Source organism: Equus przewalskii, chromosome 13 (genome assembly GCF_037783145.1).
Source record: "Equus przewalskii isolate Varuska chromosome 13, EquPr2, whole genome shotgun sequence".
NCBI classification, from domain to species: domain Eukaryota; kingdom Metazoa; phylum Chordata; class Mammalia; order Perissodactyla; family Equidae; genus Equus; species Equus przewalskii.
This window is the reverse complement of record NC_091843.1, coordinates 66421598-66440116: the sequence shown is the minus strand read 5'-3', so window position 1 is coordinate 66440116 and position 18519 is coordinate 66421598. Positions and strand designations below refer to the sequence as shown.

The window sequence follows — 18519 nt, the reverse complement described above, 5'->3', positions numbered from 1 at the left end:
TTGGTACATGCTTGGAAACAAATAGAGCCAGATTTGTAGGGGGTCATTCTTCTGTTATAGTCGGTCTAAAGATATTTGTGGAAGGCAACCATGCATATCTGTCCACATTAGCAAGAAAAGTGATTCTCTTTGCACTTATTAGCCACCAGAAGAATCCTCTTTGTTTCACTTATTTTCAGATTTATGAAGTCTGAATTAATATTTCAATAACCCTATTCACAAGGAGCATTTGGAACAATTCCCCATGAATGTTGCATTCTTTAAGCAAAAGTGCAGAACACACTCTTTCAAGGCACCGATTGCTTTTCACAGATAATGTATTCTCCTTAATCATGTATAAAGGGACAACATTAAAGGAGTAGCTCTGTCTTAGCATGCAAAAGTCACCCCATCCAGCAAACCTGAGAGCAGTTTTAAAGAGGAAGGTATATAAAAATAGAGAGTACATTGCTGCTGTACATTGTGTCATACTCCCGTCCTCAGCTAATCCAGTATTAAGTGAAAACATTTGCCATGGCAACATCGATTTACAAAGGGCAAATGATGTTTCTGAGAGATTGGAGTATTTCCTTTTATAGATTCAGATGTGCACACAGTTAACACTTCAACACTGTATTTAATAATTTTATATATAACTGAAAAAGCTTTTCTTGATTCTTTTTAAATGTTTTACTTTGGAAATAGAATCCAAAACAAAACAACAGACTCTTAACAAAAACTGACACCAAATTAAATACAAGCAGAAAAATACCACTAAAATATTTCAGCCTTCACTCTTATAGAAATAAAAATTATTTCATGTCCTAAGCTGTACTGAACTATGGTTAAATTATTTGCTTCCAAATGAATGATCATTTTGCTGTGAAAATGCAAATTCTGTGTTTACCTCACTATTTCTACAGTTGATGTTATTAGTTATAATATTTAGCTTCCCCATTTTGGATATGTTAAAATATTAATTTTATCTCCTTAATGTATTTTTCATAAATGCTCAGGCAATGTTCACCGATATTTTACTGATGTGGTTTCAACTCCGTGCCTCAGACTTTGAAGGCAGACACAGTAAATGTAAAGAAGATAGATTGGTAGCCTGGGGAAATGCAAGTTATTAAAGAGGTGACTGTAGTAGGGTCAAACAAGTTTAGAAGTTAACAAATAGTCTCTGTATTGTTTTTCTGCTGTCATAACCGCTCCATAAAACAAAATGGAGAAAATTGTGCTCAGGGGTGAGGAAATTAAGTTCCTGCCCTAAATAGCTCAGAGTTGAGAGTAAAAAATATATCTTACTCAACATGAATTCTTTGACTCTGCCAGAGGTATATACTGTTCCATCTTCTACCTATCATTTATTCAATCAGCACAGTAAGCATGGGTCTGGAAGCCCACGGCTGCTCCGTGTAAGGGGACTTTTTGTCCTTCAATCAATTATGGCAGCAGTCTCTTGAAATAAATAAGATATTTCATACAGTTACTACCCACAATATTCCTTTTTCACTTTGGTTTGCGGTGACCTGAAAACTTTCTGCTGTAGCCAGAGAGATCTGAAGCACCACAGAAGCAAATAAAAGCCAAATCTAGCGCTGTTTAATGCTTTCACGTCTGCTGCTGTTGGAAGACCCCAAGTTTACTGGAAGACCGTGTATTTATTTCCCCACTTCCCTTCTTTCCTCAACATATATTCCCCAAGATCCAGAAATGTCAGTTGTCCAAAAAAAGTTCACGGATATATGAATCCAAGATAGTTCCCTTCCATTTTTTAAATAAATCTTCCAGAACCTATTTATTGCGGTTAAGAACTTTATAGAGAATAGAGATTTGCAAACCTGTGAATCACTTTGTTATGAAGGAGAACATTAATTCAATTAAGAATGACCTTTTCTCTTCATTGTGGTAGTCAGTGCAGGAAATCATTGACTGAGAGTGAATTTTTTCTTCAAGGTATATTCAAACCTACAAGCTAAATCCAAATATATCAGCACACTTTTAGTATTAGTAGAGTTAATTCAGGCAAATATAAAATTTTTGAAAGTAATTTTGCAGGATATTGAAATGTAAACAAGATTGAAATGATTTTTCCAACTCTTACCTTTCTAAATATTAATCTGCCACATAATTTTCTTTCCTGGGCCTTTATGAAATAATCTTTCATCACCATTGTGACACCAGTATACAGCAGTCGCTATAATGTACCTAATCTATTGTGTATTGCAACGAAGAGCCTTGTTAGCTAGCCTTAGTTTACAATAATACTTCCGTGGGTCAGAAGAAGTCTGAATTCCATCTGAGTATTCATCACCCCAGGAACGAATCTCCATTTCATATCTCTTCATTGAAATATCATCCCCGCTCTATCTTTCTTTGAGATGTACTGTCAAGAATGTAAGTTTCTTGAGAGAAAAGAGTTGTCTGTCTTGTTCACTATTGTACTCCCTGGGCCTAAGAAACAATGCTGGGTGTCCAATAAAGACTAGTTGAAAGAAATTTTTTTTAAGGGAAGGAAAGTATCTTCATACCAGAGTATTCACTGCCCCTTCCCAATATTCCCAAACACACACATGCATGCACATGTGCACACACACACACACTCACACACAACACGCACATACCAGTGACTGTAGTATTTTTACGCCTCCTCATTTATCGCAAGTTGAGTCCCCTGCTGCCATGCTCTTCCTGTGTAAGAAATGTTCTTAAGTTCATTGTTTTAATTTCACCTGCTAACTTTTTACTTGCATGATTTTTTCATTTTTATTGGCTTATTTGAGATATAATTTACTAGAAAATAAAAATTCACTAATTTTAAGTGTATAATTCGATGAATGCTGACAAATATATGCAGTTCTGTAACTGCCACCAAGACATGATGAAGAACATTTCCTCACCCCAAAATGTTCCCTTGTACCCCTTTGTGCTCCCCTCATTCCTTCCCTCATCCCCCAGCCCTGATAACTTCTGATCTCTCTGTCATGGTAGTTTGGCCTTTTCTAGATTTATTTATGAGCGTAATCACAACAGTATATAGTCTTTAGCATCTGGCTTCTTTCACTCAGCATGGTGCTTTTGAGATTCGTCCCTGAACTCGTCTTGATCAGTAGTCTGTTCCTTTTTATTGCTAGTCGTAGCTGTGGGAGAGTCTGGACTCTAACTCAGGCAGACTGGCTTCAGACCCTGTGCTTTTTTCACTGTTATGTTATGATGTTTCTCAGTCCCTATAATTTTCTTAACAATCATCTCTGATAATGCTATTCTCCTACTCAAAAATCTTCAGCAACTCCTCGTTCTGACCAAATATATTTCCTAGTCCGTATTCTGGTTTTTCAATTCTCTGCCCTATGGTCCCCATCAGAGTCACTTTAATTTCTGTTCCCTGCATTGCTCCTTCCTGAATTCTCCCGTTTTCTACCACGCTTTGTCTGTTTGTTGTTCCTACAGGTAGAGCCGCGGAACCTCCTGATGTTATTGTCTCTGCCTGTTATAGTTTCCTTGCCCTGTATCTTCACCGGGTGAAATCAGACATCATTTATTAAGTTACAGAATAAGTATTTCCTTCCCTATGAACCTTCCTGATTCCCTCAGACTGATCTGATCCAAGTGCCATAATAATTTGTACCACTCTTACAGACCTATTTTATTGTCGCTCACAGCGACTCATTTTCATGTTTTAAATCTCTCACACTAAAGGGCTTCTGAAACCAGTGACTCCATCTTATTCATCTTTGTGCATATTTTTGTCACTTTATTCTCATACTGAGCAAACAAACATCACAATCTATATTTAAAAGAAGCCAGCTCATTACCTGTGCTGCAGACAAGATGCTGTTTGCACAGTATTTTGTATTGTGGCTTGCACATAGAAGCCACTCAGTAAGTATTCAATGATTAATAGATCTTCCTTGAATCTGTGCTTAGCTGTTTCTTCTGCTCTTGGGTACGTTTAGGAAAGCAAGTTTGCTGATGACCCCTATGATGTAATAACGATTGTTTATCTAGTTAAGGCTATATTCTCAGTGCCTTGCAGAGTGCCTAGTGAATATTTGCTGAGAATAGATATTTATTGGTTGTGTTCTTTGGTCAAGGCAAAAGCACATTAGCAAATACAGATTCAGTAGGCAGTTAAACATCTCATCTTGGTTAAAACTGTTGGAACCCCATTAGACTGTTTTACTTCCTTAGTAGTATAAATTCTGTCTACAGTTCTTTTTATTTCTTCCTTTGGAATGTCTTTCACATTCGTCCCTTTTCCTCTCTGTCCAGCGACGCTGGTTCCCTTCATTCCCTGTGCTTCCTACACTCCCTCTCCAGGCTTTGCCCTCGCCCTGTCCTTGCTGTGCCTGTTCTTGCCTCCTGTCTGCCCTGGGTAATGCCTTCCCAGCTTTCAGATCTCAGCCTGAGCATCATTTTCTTAGAGAAGCTTTTCCTGACCACCTCCCTTTCGCCCATCCCTCCCACCCCGACCCCCACCTTTCAGAGAGCTGTCAAAGCTCTCGCAGCACCTCATGCCTTTTTCAGGGGACCCTTCACAAGCGCACCTTTACGTTCGTTCCTGTTGTTACTCAGTTCATGCCCCCGTTTCCTCTCCAGACTGCAGACTATGTGAGGGCAGGGAACACATCTGTTTCTGCTCACCTGTCTAGTCCAGGGTCTGGCAGTAGTAGACTCAGTATACATTTACGGGATGGGTAGACACATGGGACATATAGCTGAATGAATGGATGGATTTCCACTGCTGCTCTCCTGTACGGACTTAACCCAGGTTGATAGCAACACATCCTGATTTGGTTCCAGACTCCACTGCCTTCCGCCTCCCACTGTATCCTCATTGCTCATTCTCAGTTCCATCAAAGTGTTGTTCCTAAAGGACACCACTCAGGATTTCATGCCCTACACGTCACTTACTTGCCGTGACTAACGTCACATCTAAACAGATCAAATCTAAATTCTTATCTCCCAAACCCTTTCATTATCTGGCTTTGCTCAGTCTATCCAGTTTCCTTTCTCAGAACCTCCTTAAAAATGTCACTCTTTGCCTTTTAGTCTAATTACTACACTGTCTCTGCTTCCGCCATGGTTGCTCCCATCTCTGGTTTTTGTTTAAACTAATTTTTCAGCTCAGAGGGTCTTCCTCTTACCTTTGTTTATCTGAATTCTTCTCCTCCTACGTGAAGACTCAGCTTCTCTGTTTAGGGCCTCTCAGATGCTAAGAGAAGCCTAGATTGCTTCCTTTTATTTTTGAGGCTTCCATTTTATCATTTTTTAATTATTAGGAAATGCCAAAGCAAGAGTATAAAAGCAGGGATGTATTCTACACCCTGGATATTCTCCATTGGCCCCTCCAGATGTACTTTCCACTCTTCTCCAGCCCACTCCGGGCTCCAGGAGGCTGACTTTTATGGATGCCATCAGTAAGCTCTGTTGCTCGCTGGTTTCCACTTGGCTTTAGTCAGTGGGAGGAACTGGCAGAAGACTGGGAAGCAAGAAGATGAGGTCAGAGTATTTATTTCTTTGGCTCCTTTTCTGTTGGATACTAGGTTGACAGTGACTGGTTTCTCTCCCTATGCCGTAGCTCCTGTCATCTTCTCCTGTGGCGAAAGCAGTTTCTGGTTTTGATAACTCTTCCTCTTCTTGCCTAATATGTCTTTGAGTGGTAACAGCTTGCTACTTTATAAATCCCTAGGGTGTTTCAACATCCATTATGTGCTTCCCTTAACCTCACTCACAGCTTTGTCCTTGGTTCCTTGGTTAAATTTTCCTCAATTGCCCCCTTTATTGGTGCCTTCTGTTTCCTAAAGGAACCTTGACTGATATATTTTAAATATTACATATAACAAATTAATACTTTCATTATAGAAATGATACAGTGCAATATACAGTGCCATTCCCAAGAAAATTACAAGATTTGTAAAATGTATTAAGTCTGTGCATTACAAGTGGTGGGATCTGAACACAAGTTGAAAGTTGTAAGGTAAATGTCATCTGTTTTCAATCCTCTTTGTCTCTCTCACTCTCTGTGTAAGATTGTTAGGGGAAAATGCCCTCTGAATGTTGGGCCCAGACAAAAGGCCTTCCCTCTCTGCCCCCGGACAGGTCCTATCCAGGACCATGCCCTCCCTTCTGATCTCTCCCTGCTCTGAACTCCCATCGTTCTTCTAGCCTTTAACCCAAAGCTTAACACTTCACTGTTTCCTATGGTAGGCTTATCTCCTTCATTAGAGTCTAAAATTTCTGAAGGAAGAGAATTTTTTGTATCTATTTTTATGTCCCGGGAGAAAAATGTATATAGAATCAATGTATACTTGTTCAGTTTGTTGGTGGTTGCATTAATTGGTTGGCAGGTTGGTAATAAAGATTCTTAGGGACAAACTGTACTTCTAATATACACAAAATTAAAAGTCTTGTATAGTATGTTATGAACTCCCACATACACATCAACGATGATCAACTCATGGTCAATCTTGCCTTACCTATATCCTCCCCCAGCACACACACTGAATTATTTTGAGGCATCTGCTGGAAATCATTTCATTTCATCTCGCTTACAGTATCTCAGTATGTATTTTTAAAAGATAAGTACTTCATTTTTAAACATAATCATAATCACCATTATTACCCTTATATCATCGAATATCTAGTCAAGTGTCAAATTTCTCTGATTGTTATATTTTTAAAGTGTTGGTTTGTTTGCATCAGGATCTAAATGTAGTCCATGGGGTAAATCTGGTTGATATCTCTCTTTTACACAGAGTCTTGAAATTCTTTTTGTCTCTTTCTTTTTCCTTGTAATTTATTTGTGAAGAAAACAAGGTATTTGTTCTAAAGAGTTTTCTGCATTCTAGGTTTTGCTGGTTGCATCACTAGAATATCATTTAACATGTCCCTCTGTCTTTTGTGTTTCCTGTACTGGTACATCTAAAGGCTTGATTAGATTTGGGTTCAAGTTTTTGTCAAGAGTTTCATAGGTGATGTTATATGCCACCACCAGGAGGCATGTAATGTCTGATTGTCTCTCTTCTTGTAATTTTAATCCTACTTATTAAATTGGAATTGTGAGATTGATTAATCCATTATAAAGTTTCCTATCAAGTTTTCACCTATTGGTTTTAGCAGCCACGGTTGATTCTTTAGATGATCATTGCCTAGATTCATTAGAAGTTGCATATGCTGAGTATTCTAATCGTGTCATTCCTTATGAATTTGTCAGTGTAAATACTTCTATTAAAAAAACTTTACCCCACAAGTTACATGATCAGTCTTAAATTCAGTTTATATTGTTTATACAGGTCATGTTGAATAACTGTTGTATATAAAAGGTCAGATTTTCTTGTAACACCTACTAAGGGCCACTGACTATGGAAACGTAATCATGTAATGATAATTTAGATTTGTTTAGTTATATTGTTCTTATCATTCTCTGTCTGTGTTTATGTGTGTGTGTGTAAGTCTGAGAAAACATAAGAAAATAAAGCTGATTTTAAAGCATTGAATTTACTTTTTCATTTAATATTAGGAATTTTCCAAGCTAGCTTAAAATACTGAAGTGCAGTGTTTATGTTTATAATGCAAAATGAATTGATGACAAGTAAAAAACATATCTGGAAAACGGACATTTGCAATTTCTACAGCTATTTGGTTCATTATAATAACTCCATTAACTATATGACAAATATCCACCCCTGGGAGCTTAGATACAAAGAGAAGACAACCTTTATAGAATCGTTCCTTTGCTTGAATTATTAATATTGTCTTTCAATGGAAGTTGGAAAATTACAGTGGGATAAATTTGCTTTGGTAGTCTTAAAAATAAGCACAAATAAAATCCTTAAAGGAAAAAATGACTCAATGCTCTGGAGCTATTTCTGTAAGAATAGGCCCTTTATGGAAGATTATTAGTCATGTAACCTAACAAAATTTAAAAACTAATTCAACCAACGTTGACTGCATACCCAGTTTTTGTGCCAGGTGATCTTTGGGAATACAAACAAAAGTAAACCAAGGGTCCAGCCCTTAAAATACAGTCCAGTAACAGGAGACAGACTAGCAAACAAGGAGCTTTGTTATAACTCCCTAATGTTGAAACAAAGATGTTTATGATGTGCAAAGGAAAAGCAAAGAGCATTCCAAAGAATATTTTTATATTTGATTTTATAGTTCCTGTTAGAAGTTCAAGGCAAAGGATGCAAATCTGTTGTAATATTTTCTTTATGACTTAGACATCTAAGGAAAATGAATAGGTCACGGAATCACTGTGAGAGAGGTGGAGAGAAGCAGAATGACTTTGCCGTTGATCATTATACTTAAATATATGACTTCATCATTAAACATAAGTATCCCATGCCTGTTGTACCTCTTCTTTTGATGAAAAAAGTCTCATTTTTCAGAAGCCACAGTTGTCTTCATTTATCTTAGAATTGAATGGCTTTCCATCTCTATTTCCCTCAAGATCATCAGGCTTGCTGACCTGGGAGTTGGCATTTTATCTCTTGTTGGCCCTTGTATCTTAGTGTATCTCGGCATCTAGCTAAGAGATGCAGCAGAAATGTCTACTTGAGTATATATTTAATTGACATAGTTATTTTATTAGACAAGAAGACAAGGATTCCAAAAATTCTGAACATTGCACATTAATACATTGAAATGTATTGCCCAAAGTTGCCCAAAGATTATCTACCACTGGTTAAATTTAGAATCATGAGGGTTTGGGTTTTGTTTTCAGAAATGTACTGTCAGGACCTATTGGTTGCCTACTCTACAGATATCTCCTCCCCTTCTTTCTTGCTAACTGAACCCCTCTTTTGTTCCAGCCTTGGCCTTCCCTAACCCAGAAAGTGAATCTTGATTAGACTAAGCCAATCATGGTAATTCTTTTTCCCTTGCTAATGATTGGTTTAGAGCTAGGCATGTGATACAGTTCTGGCCATTTAGATGTGGAGGGGATTCTGCTGGAGGCGAAGTGCTTCTGGGAAAGTTTCACTCTTGAAAAGGAATTTAAAGAAGAGACTTTCCTTCTGCTGGCCTTTGGGAATTGCTTTGTGAGAATATGATACTGGAAGCTGCTGCAACCATCTTGCCATTATGCAGAAAGAATCCTACAGATGAAAGGCAATATACTGAATATGACAAAGCTGAAATATGGAAAGAACCTAGGTCCTTGATGACATTGTTGAGTTCCTGGATGAAATAACCATTCCTGCATCTGTCCTACTTCTGGGCTTCTTATTATGTGAGAGACTTTATCTCTGTTAGTTTAAGCCATTTTGAGTTGACCTTCTGTAGTTTGTAACCAAATTCATTCTCAGTAATCATAAACATTTTTTAGGATCTCTTACATATGACTGAGATCACATATATGTGGGGTGGTATGGTTTTTGTGATATGTCCTGGTGACCGTATGCTCAGTTCACTCTAAGGCAAAAGGACTGTTTCTGATAAACACTTTCATAACCCTAACTATGCGTCACCATTTTGCTTTCTTGGAATCTTTGTACCAATTTTAAGCATGACTAGCAATGAAATAAAAAGTTAGTCATCTTTCAGGTGAAAAATTCTGCTAATAGTTGCCATAAGTACGTAAATATATTTGAGCTTTACAAGATTATTTTCATGCTTTACATTTCTTCCACAGGAAACCTATCAGGAAATTGTACACTCTGCTAATGCCAGTTATCAGTGCGTAACAAATACTAAAAGTGCAAATAGTACATTAATTTGCAAATTGTTCTTTGTTTGTCTGTGAAGAGTCACAATTTACACACTATTCTTAAAGTATGCAAAGAAAATAAAGATTTTAATTTTTAAAACTGATTCAATTTATCTTCTTAAGCCCCTGACTCTCTGGGTGGCAAGGGAAGAAAACCTTAAAAGTATCAGTTGAAAGTATCTCACTCTCTTCAGATTCAAGACAATAAGCTCAATTTTTGATTGAGCTGTTTTCCTTCCTCTCCATTTTTTATTTGTCAGGATAATATCTGGGTATATGAATAGGGGTGATCTTACATGAATGGCCTTGGGCAGTGGAAGAGGTGAATGTGGTCCATGGACTCTGTTCCTTTAATTGGTATCAGCCCTGACAACTCATCTGTGACTATGAAATTGACTTCCCCTTGGCCAGAGACTTTCTTTTATTTCCTCTTCCTGTCTGGAAGGGTATTCTGCTATGCGGTGTTCTCTCCCTTTCCTAGCTAGCATTAGCCCTGCCCCCTTCCTTGGGGCCATAATACCAGAATGGCTTCTCAGGAACCAATTGTGATTTATTTGGGAGAGGAATGTGAATACAATAGCTTAATATTTTGAAAATATTAGTCTCCTTACAAATACGTAATACCTGAAGAATCAAAGCCTTGTCCAGAACTGTAACATTTATACAAGTATGCTAAAGCCTGTTGGATTACTAAAGTTGCCTATTTTAAAATTGTAGTATTTGCTCTTTTCTAACTTTTTTAGGTGAAAAGTATGCACTTTTATAGTATACCACCTCGTTAGTTCTTAATACATTACAAGAAATTAAAATCACTGTGTGCTGACAGGGTAAATCAGGCATTCAGACTCCTAGATTTGTGTTGACACCACTAGTCTATGGGACAGTAGTTTCCCAGGTTGGAAATCAGGACCCACAGAGAGTCATTACTTCTGGCAGTACACTCTGTTGGAGCTTATATAATAGCAGTATTGCTTCAAATAATTTTTCCTTATATTATTTTATTTTGAATATTTGGAAATTTTTTAGTTGACATTGACCCATCTTTTTTCTTCAACCTTCTAAATCTTCGTCTGGTTTTTGTTGCTGTTGTTATTGTTTGTTTTTTCATTTTTCTTTTCATTGATGTTCTTTCCTGCTTTCCTGTTTCCCAAGTGGCCCTAGGCCCTCAGACCATCACCACCGGAGCTGGTGGGAGAACGTTTTGGTGACTCTGCTATGTACTGTTGCTGCAGGTGTTCTTTATTGGGAGGCATGTGGATGACGGCACTAGAGAGGCTGCAGGTAACTTGGGCAGTGAGTTTGGCTGGAGCTTTACAGAGCCTTGAGAAGACCCTGAGTCGTGAGACCAGAGCAGCCACAGTCATAGTCCTTGTAGGAGGAGCTACAGGGAAGAATCAAGTTCCGTAAAATAAGTTAAGGATATTAACAAACAAAAAAGTAGATGTCCAAATGTTGGTATTGAATTGTAGCCATCCCTATGAGAACACTGCTAACATATGGATTTTGATTAGTGACACTATCAACTACGCCCTCCTTGAAACATTCTTTTCTTTTAGCTTCTGTGATATAACACTCTCCTGGCTTTTCTCTAAACTCCCTAGCTGCTCTTTCTTTGACCAACCACTTCAGAGCTCTGTCAGTTCTCTTTTCTGTTTTACTCTCTGCTCTCAGAAAGTAGCCTCCTCCACATCCACACTGCCCAGTTACCACTCAATTTTCAAGTCATATAAATTTATATCTCTAAGCCAAATCTTTCTTCTGCACTCCAGACCTTTGACCCAATTGCCCATTTGACATTTATATGTAGATTTTTTCAAAAGCTTCTTAAATTCAGCGTATCCAGTGCCAAATTCATCATCTTCTTCAAGCCTGTCTTCTTGTATTTTATGTCAATGAATGCTGACATCAGTGCATTCAGTTATACAAGCCAAAAATCTGGGAATCATCCTCAACACTGCCTCCTTACCTTCCATTTGAATCCATTCTGAGTCATGTCTATTTTACCCTTCTAAATGTCTCCAGAATCTGTCCTCTTCTCTCCTTCTCTGCTCCCATCACCCAGTTTCAAGCTAGTGTCATCACTTTTCTTGAACAACTACATGGCCTTTGTACTGGTCTCATCTAGTTAATTCTAGCCTCCGTGTCAGTTTCCTACAGAAAAATTCATTGGCTTTCTGTTGCTCTTAAGAAAAACAAAATAAAACAAAACAACCAAAGTCCTTCACATAGACAACAAGTCCCTGCATTATGTGCCGCATCTTTTCCAGTCCAAGGTAAAACATGTTCCCCCCACCCCCACCCCCGTCTATATGTATTGCCTTTTGTTTTTCTCAGTCAAACCAAGTTCTCTCTAATTACAGGATCTTTGAAAATGCTGTTTCCTCTGCCTAAAACGTTGCAAAACCCCCTTCACCAAGATCATTGCCCCTGAATTCCTGGCTCTTGTAGCAACCTATACTTCTCCTGTGTATCATTTGAAACAGTAAAATTTAACACATACTTGTGTGATTATTTGTCTTATGCTAGTTGACTGTAAACTCTGTGAGGACTAAGACGTCTACTTTTGCTTACAGTTTTATGAGTTTAGTACAGTGTCTGGTTCATGGGAGTTCCTCAACATACATGTTTATTGATGAATGAATGAATGAATGGGTGGAAGAATGGATTTCTACACAGGCATTAAGAGAGATTTAAAGGTAAGGAAAGTATAGATGACTATGGCCAGATACATGAGAATAGACCCAGAAAGAACAGAAGTTGTGTAGACCACTTTGTTTTTCTAATGGTTCATTTTAAACTCCAAGAGAATAGAATGCTACTCAAGTAGTAAAGTAGTTGACAGACATTTCAAGTCTAGAACTTCTCTTATACAGTGCTATTTTGTCCCAGAATCAAATATAAGCCACTTAGCATAAAAATGTGGTGTTCAGAGTAGTGATTGTGGGGCCTTTTCTGTTCTGAAGTGTCTTCAAGCAGGTTTGATAAATATAGTCAGTTTCCAGTCATCTGTGCTAAGAGAGAGGAACATGGGTGTGACTAGTTAATGTTGGCATGAGATTCAGAGAATTGACTGCTTCCATATTCAGGGAAACTTGATGAAAAACAGAAACCATTAGCTTAAGCTTAGGAAAGGTGAGTGGCAGAGCTTATCAGCAACCTCTGTTCAGAATAGTAGTTTCCCCTGACATGACTCCTCGTAGCCAGGAAGCCAAGGAGGACCCGTCACTGTCACCACCTGTTGTGCACAAGCGATTAATTGTAGATAATTATTAGTGTGCTCCTTTTTGTTTACTCTTAAGTGAAAGTGTGTTCCCTCACCAAAATATTTTTTCCTTCGTCATTTGCTCATACAGATTTGTAATTCCCAAAGAAGAGCCCTTGCCAGGAAAGTAGCTTCCATTTGAACTACTTGGCATTGAGAATCTTGTCATCATCAGCCACAGTGTAATTATAGTTTAAAAATGCAAATGGGATTCGGGGATGAATCAACTGAAGGATAAAATTCATATGGAAAAGTGATGCTGTATAAAACCCTAATTAGGCGGCATCTACAGTACAGGTTTCTTAAACTGTGAGTTTACTGCCACCAAAAGAAGAACGTACAAGCAAAATTCAAAAAATATTTATAGAGCTTCCAGTGTGCCAGATATTATTCTAAATCCTTAGGATACTAGCAGACATTGTTAGAACAAGATTACATTCTAGGTTGGGATAAACATCCAAAAAGTTGGTCGGGAGGGAGCTTAGCATAATAGTAAGGAGAAGAATGAAGCATTTTGGAGAATACTCCCTTTTGTCATTTAGGAATGTTTTAACATAAAATCTTCTCTATGACTGTTTCTTCTAGAGCTTAATAAATGTAAATAGGCAACGTATCTTTTATTTATGTGGTAAGAGATAGGAACAGGAAAAGGGAAATTGGGATAGACTTCAACCAAAAGTGACAGTTCCAGGAATTTTATCTGTAATTATCTTTAAGTTCTGTTTTCAAAGAGGTGGATTTTTTTAAAGCTTCGGGTTTTTTTGTTTTTTTTTTTGAGGAAGATTAGCCCTGAGCTAACTACTGCCAATCCTCCTCTTTTTGCTGAGGAAGACTGGCCCTGAGCTAACATCCATGCCCATCTTCCTCTGCTCTATATGTGGAACGCCTACCACAGCATGGCTTTTGCCAAGCGGTGCAGTGTCCGCACCCGGGATCCGAACCAGTGAACCCTGGGCTGCCGAGAAGCGGAACGTGCACACTTAACCACTGTGCCACCAGGCTGGCCTGAGGTGGATTTTTTAAACCTGAATTTTTCGCTCCAGAAAATCACTTATGCTTTGGTATAGTTTTCCTTTGCCCTAGCTTCCTTCTATTCTAGGATGAGGTTGAAAGTACAGACACCACTGAGTCAGGATAAGCTTACCATGCATGTATTAAAATTACTTGGGGAAATAGCAATTTGATTCCATCTATGTGGGTCGATTAAAAGAAAACTTTGAAAAATAATTTTCCTATTGCTTTCCTCCTCTCAGAACCAAAATTCATGTCAAAGGGGTCTGATCACTGTCTGGACTTTTCTCTTATGGTCTGGCAGCACTACTGTCAGTCCCAGAGATTTCCATTAGTTCTTTGCAGAACTCAAGTTGTTTAAACCCAGAGTGAGTACTGGGTGAAAATGTCGGGCTTTCTGGATCCTTCATGGTTAGTCTGGATCGGATTTAAAGGGTGCGTGATCTGGGTTAGCAGAGAAGTTACTACCTACTTTTTGAGCAACTACTCTAAGGCACAAAGTCACCATTGCCACCATGAGATGCTCCCACTGCTCTGGTTATTGAACAAGGGATGACTGAGAAAAGTTACCAGGGCCCAGATTATACGCAATATAAAATTTCTATGGGTTATGGCCTGTTTACAGAGAACAACCAGTTTGCAAATAGCCACAGAAATAAGCAAAAGGGCCATATCCAGGTAAAACTGGGTCATGTTGTCTGTTTGTACACCTGTTCGTGTCAATGCATTGAATAGTCTTCTTAAGAAAGGTCGCCTATGGGGATTCTTTAAGCCTGAACAATAAAAGGGCAACGAGCATATTATGCAATCAGGATCGAATCATAGCGCTCCACACTCGAATCTGAATGGTACCTCTGGTTTCCCAGAACAAAAATTACTGGTTTTATGTGCACAGTTTTCACGTGTAATAGTATACAGATGGTTTTGTTTGTCCCATATTAATTTAAATATCAGTTGATTTTATTAACTGCTTACTCCGTAGAAACCACTGCATCTCGGTCTCACAAATGACTAAATCGAAATAAGAATACTTTTTTCTTAAATAATGTAAGCAAGATGTTACTGAACACTATTGTCTACATGAGAACTCTTGGTTTAAATGGGTAATCATAGAATATAATAGGAGTTCTCTAGTAATAAGCAAATTTTTTTTCATGTCTACCACACTATCTTCTTTTGTCAGAAAAATGTGCTTTTCTTGGCGAGTTCCCAATAGCAGCAGTAAAGAGGCATCAGCAATATCCTATCCCTCTTGATTCAGATTTGGCTGATGTGTCATAACACATAACACTGGGAGACAAGACTGCGTAGATTCACGTTATTTCTCCCTTTTTATACATCTGAGCCTTATGTTAGCATTTTGAATTCACAGTATTTTACAGACAGTCCCCTGGCACCCAGCTCAGATACAGTGTTCTTCCCACAGAGAGGCAAAGAGGATTCATGGTGATGATATATGGAAAATTGTGAAAGGTTGTACTGGTAGTTTGGGTTGAATTATAGAAGCATCCTTTCTAGGACAGTGTGTTCAAATGAAGAAACTATTATAATGGGCAGTAAGGTGCTGTTTTTATGTCTTCAGAATGTAGTAGAGAGAAACATTGATCTGAGTTATGGATGTGTTTTCAAATAGTTTTACTTTGCAGAAACAAAATGATGACAAAATTAAATAGCTGTGGCTCTACTCTAGTTGCAGGTTGTCAACAAGGTTTCAAGAAACGTTCTCAGGTGCTATTGAAAGTTTAGAGGACTTGGACTAAAACTTCTTGTTAAGTTTTATGTCTTTGATTCCTTTATTTCTCCCATTAATTAAGTAAACAACTAAAATTGTGTCTAAGAATTGATATTTCCCATTCAAATATTAAAGATTTGAAAAACAACCTTTTAGTCACTGTCTTTGTATAGTGGAAAGAGGAGTGCTTTAGTGAACTGGGTTCAAATTCCATTTCATCAGTTTTGAGAATTTTTTTAAAATCATAAACAAGTTACTTACCTTCTTGAACTTGAGTTTTTCCATCTTTAAAACAGTGTCTGTAATTCCTACCTGGTGGCATTATCATGGAAAATAACTATGATGGAAAACTTCCAGAATAAAGTAGAAGGATCAAAAAATATTCTCCCTTTTGCAAGATATCATATGTTAAGTACTGACAGTATGTTTAAATCATTTGAATTTTTTTTGTATTGTTAAATGACAGAGGTTGCAGGATTATATTTATCTAATCAGAGTATTGTTAAATAGTATTCTTGGTGTTCATACTGCAGAAAGGAAAAATACAGCTGGTTACTTGCTCATATCAATGATGTAGTGATTTTATTACTTTGAGAAATGCGTCATTCCGGTTTTCTTGATATTGTTGCCTCAGGAGGCTTTCCTTTTTTAAAAAAGAGTTTCTCAATCACAGGGTTGGTTGTAGTTAACTATGTGATTACACATTATTATAGTTTTAAATTCTTAAACTGACTACTGCTTACGGCCGGAATTTAAATTTGAGGTAACTTTCCATTCTTCGTGACCTCCTGTAGAAATTAACATGCATTAATGAAACAGTATTTTGTAATCACCTAAAGAATCTATCTTTCCTCATCCTGTAATGAGCTTTTAATAGTTGCCAAAGGCTATTGTCCAATTCATTCTTCAACAAATTACATATCTTGTAAAAAGAGAAAAAACAACACCACATTATTCATTGACTTATGAAGAGCCTTAAATTTTATTTAAAATATTGGATTTAGTCTCATAGTTAGACAAACAGAGGTGTGAAGGTTGAAAGACTCTTCAGAATCACAATTTTATCTAGATTAAAATTTAATGGCAAGAAAATGGCAAGAAAGGTGTATAATTATCTCTAATGATCTTCAACGCATAAACATGAAGAGTTTTTGTCCTAACTGTGATGCTGACTAGCTGGGTGGCCTTAGGTAGTAGCTCAATAACCCTTTCTGTGAGTCAGTTGCCATTTCTGTAAAAAAGACAGAGGCCCCGTTACACCCACTCACAATGTAACTGTGAGAAGAAAATGAAGTAATACAAAAAAAGTGCTTGTTCATCCTCAGCCGGCCTAAGGGAGACAGAACTTGGCCCTGAGTCATCTTTAGGATTTGGCTTCTCCAATTGATCGTGTAAATGACCCCTTGGGAGTATATCTTCTTTACATTAGATCCTGAGCTCTTGACTTAATTCTAGAAACCAAACTATGGTACCAGAATACTCCAGAACAAAATCACTGATCCCTTTTACAGTTGGAGAGAAGAGAATAAATCACCTTTTGCTATTCTCTGTTCTATTGAACCGTGGTCTTCAGAGCTTTCAGCTAAAGGCTAATTATTGATCTGATGCACACTGTATTTTTTTAATGTGCTCCTTTTTAGAAAAAAAACGTTTTACCATCTTTTCTTCTAACAGAATTATTCTTTATCTTGAAAATGGGGCATAAGTAAAATCCTAAATCAGAGGATGATGGCGCATGGTAGACCATTGATACAATGTCTAATATAGACTTTGCTCTCCCAAAACAATTTTGCAGGATACTGGTTATTATGCAGAGGATCTTCCTCATCTCTTCTTCCTTTTTTTTTTTTTTAATGAAAAATATGTCTTTAGGGGTCGGCCCGGTGGCATAATGGTTAAGTTTGCATGCTCCACTTCCACCGCCCAAGGTTTGCGGGTTTGGATCCTGGGCACAGACCCACACACCGCTTATCAAGCCCTGCTGTGATGGTGTCCCGTATACAAAACAGAAGAAGATTGGCACAGATGTTAGCTCAGGGCCAGTCTTCCTCACAACAACAACAACAAAAAACCTCTTCTTAACAAAACAGGAAAGAAACAGTTGAAATCTGAACACATTCTCATCATTAGAGAAGTTACAAGCCAAGAAATATAAATTGATAGAAAAAAGACATTTCCAAGTTATTCTGTCAGTTTAAATTGCACAGCTGATGATAAGAGCAAGAATTACAATATGGATCTGATCAATTCTGAGTATAAATAGTAGTTTCCTTTATTCTGTATATGTAATCCTTGTGCTTAGTTTTTTTTCTTTTTATCAAAAGAACCAACTTCCTGGATTTGATATATCTATTTATGCCTATAACTTGTCTTTTCCAAAAGCAGCTTGAGGTAGCTTATAATAAACTCAAAGATAAAATAAAGCCAAAAACTGTAAGTCCAGATTTAGAAGAACTTCTGTTTGGTTTGCATTTTGTTGCAACCTTTGGATCCTTTCTTGTTATAAATATATGCTTAGCTACTTTAAATTTACTTTTGTGTTTATGTTTGCTTTTAAGTCTTTAATTGTTCACATTGCTTTTAATGATCTATAATGCATTTGTCAGACTGCCTATGTTCAGATCGCAGCTGCTGCACTTGCTAGTGTCCAGGGTAAACCAGGTGGACACTAGTTAAAGTGATAAGGACAGATTTTCTTCAGTAATAACTATTGTAATAGGAAAGGGGGTCTAGTGTGAACTGAGTTCAACTTTGCCGAAACAAGAGGCAAGAGACCTTTCAAAGTTTGGGAGGTGCTAAGGTAGAGGCTCTGACAGGTGT

At 37.6% G+C, this 18519-nt stretch overlaps 1 protein-coding gene and 1 long non-coding RNA gene across 2 annotated transcripts in view; one reads left to right on the top strand and one right to left on the bottom strand.

Annotated features, from left to right (window-relative positions):
• Positions 1–18519, top strand: part of PAM (peptidylglycine alpha-amidating monooxygenase) — a 203200-nt gene that overhangs the window by 68924 nt on the left and 115757 nt on the right.
• LOC139075344 (uncharacterized) lies at positions 1822–5267 on the bottom strand. Its single transcript, XR_011525662.1, has 3 exons — positions 5130–5267; positions 2607–2673; positions 1822–1950 (listed from the first exon to the last, which is right to left on the bottom strand). It is a non-coding gene; the product is annotated as an uncharacterized lncRNA (long non-coding RNA).